Source organism: Quercus suber, unplaced genomic scaffold (assembly GCF_002906115.3).
Source record: "Quercus suber isolate HL8 unplaced genomic scaffold, Cork oak 2.0 scaffold_426, whole genome shotgun sequence".
In the NCBI taxonomy this organism is placed as follows: Eukaryota; Viridiplantae; Streptophyta; class Magnoliopsida; order Fagales; family Fagaceae; genus Quercus; species Quercus suber.
This window is the reverse complement of record NW_027069877.1, coordinates 190,054-192,914: the sequence shown is the minus strand read 5'-3', so window position 1 is coordinate 192,914 and position 2,861 is coordinate 190,054.

Below are 2,861 nucleotides of genomic sequence, written 5' to 3'. Positions count from 1 at the left end.
TCAATTGACACAAAATTGGACACGTGTGTTAAGAACGTAAAAAACATATAAATTAACGGTTAGATTTTCAAAATATGTAATAATATTTATTTTATTGAATAAGGTTGTACCCTAAGGCTACAACCAATTTTGTAGTCAAACTCTATTCATTCTACAATTTAATAAAATTTGATGTGTCAAGATTTTAATGAGACTTAAATATAAAATGTTGTGGGGGAAAAAGGGCCCTGCCCAACGTAATGGGCCGAAGGCCCATAGGAGGGCTATTTTGCGTCCGAGAAGAGAAAGATAAAAAAGGCAGGGTCCAGCTGGAAGTGGGACCCTCAAGATGAAGAATTATCACAGTCCGACGAGGACATCTCCTGTCCGAAGAGGTTGTAATCCTCTGACGCGATATCCTAGACCAATTGAATGTGTGAAAGGCCAGAATGACCTTTCGAGGACTCCACCTGATCAAGATAAGCTCTGAGCATGCTATGGAACGATAAGGATGGAGAAATACCTAAGGGGAAAGCTGCTGCCACCGTATTTAATGCACTGCAACAACTTTTCTGGCCGCATTTATATGGAGAAGACCCCTGAACAGTGCATCCTAACCTACCGCCACTCACACAGATCTAAAAGAAGATGCCTGACGTGACATGTACTCCAGCAAACTCATGGATGAGGAACACGTGGACGATGGAGATGAGGGCAAGAGTGACTATATAAAGAAATGAAGCTCCTAGCAATGAGGGGGGGGACACTTGGTTGTAACCCTAAGATTGTGGTTCATCAAAAAAAACAAACTGTGTAGCTCTTCGGATTATCAAAGTTTACGTGCAAATTAATGTCAGCTTGTGTTTGAAAGCTGTGATCTGTTGTTATCAATCCCATACATAATCTAGCTCTTTCACCCATACTCTACAAATTAATTGTCTTTGGGCTTGGGCCACAAAAACCAACCCTACAAATGTAATTTAAATTCCATATATATATGAGGTCAATAGTTGATGTAGTATAATATTATGAGGTCAACAAAAAATTAAACTACTTCAGCCTTAAAGATTTGGGCAGTGTGCAAAAAAAAATCTTGATGTGAAATAAAATTACAAAACATATGTGGTTGTGTTTCATATTTGGCCTGAATTTCTTTCATATGCATACAATCAAATTTTAAATATGGGATACTTTGTGCAATAAAAAAAATGGATTGTTAACAAATGTCTTAAAAGCATTGGTTTAGGAATCATTTTCAGAAATATTTTATTGGAAATCGATAAAGCAATTAATTTTTCTAATAGCTTTTTATATTTCTCATAAAAATAGTGTTAAAAATTTCTTAATTTAGTTTATTAATAATTGCCCTAAGGGCACTTGTTAACATAACCCATAAAAATATACTGGAATTTTTTTTTTTTTTTGTTAACATGTAATCTCTCATTTCGTACACAATAATTAATTACAAGGAAAAATCCTTTGGATGGTCCCTAGTTGTTGATTAAAATAACAAGTTAAAATAGTAAAAATTGTCTATTATTGAAAAAAATTCAAAAAACAAAAACAAAAAAAGAAAGAGAAGGTTGAAAGAAATTTCACATATAATTATCCAGTCATGCACATGTAACATGCATAAAGCAAAGAAGAATGAGAAGTGGGTTGTATGGAAGTGTTCTCCTTTTCCCTTTCATTACAAAAGCTCCACTCAGCACCAAAATATCAAACCCCATTACGGAGCTATTCCCATTTCCCAGCGCTTGAGGAGTGTAAGTAAAGCGTTCAACCAATATTATATATATATATATATATATACACACATAATATGTAAGATCTTATAGCTGGGATCGTCTGCAGACAGATCTCTTGAGAAATGTCCAAATTACTCCGAAGACCTCAGTCCTCACTTCCATCTGTTGTAATGGGTCACAGAAGTGAGTATGTGTCACTCTCATTGAAAGGAAATTTAGACCCAAAATTTATATGAGTAATGCTACAATCACAAATTATTTTATAATATTTTGTAAAATGTTAATGTGGTTAACATCTTATTAGTTTTCATCTGGACCTATCATTAATATCACTTTTTTCATTTACCAATAATCACTCAACACATCAGCAGTTTATATCTCTAGCATTATTCAATTTATATTATGGGTTACCGGTGACTATCAAAATTAAGTCCAATCATCCCGTCAATCAAGTTTTAAACAATCAAGACAATTTAAACATACATCAACCCACTGCGCATCATTGGCGTGATAGTCACCCTATAAGTACAAAGTTCTTAAAAGGTGTGGGAGGTAAGAGTCAGAGTTCAAGTCTCTAAGAGAGAGCTTTACACACATATACATTTAAATTATGTTAGAATAGAATTTCTATCTTATATTTTTTTATAATAAATAAATAAAAAACATACATAGTCATCAATTGGAAAGAATTAAAACAAAATAAATAGGAGACACGTATGTGGTGACAAAGTGAAAAACTCAAGGAAAACTTTTCCAAGAGAAGAACCACTGCAAGGTAACTTACCGCAAACAAGCAATTCACTACAATAAGAAAAGTCTACAATCAAGTATAAAAGTTACTTTATCCAGTAGATAGACTTATTGCAAAAACCTTCTATATCTTTAGAACTTATGAACCCTTCAAATATACGGTCGCTCCATGGATGATGCACTAGCGCATCATGATCGGGCACTCCAATAACCCTTTTAAAGATTTGATGGATTGTAGTAACGACTGGGCGCTTGTAATTTCAACTTGATCACACAATGACTTCAAATCTATCTTGAATAATCTCTCTTTGAACTCACAGGTTATATGGAAATAGGCTTGGATGATGTTTCTCTTCATAGAAAAGTGCCTCTCCAGCCATAGGA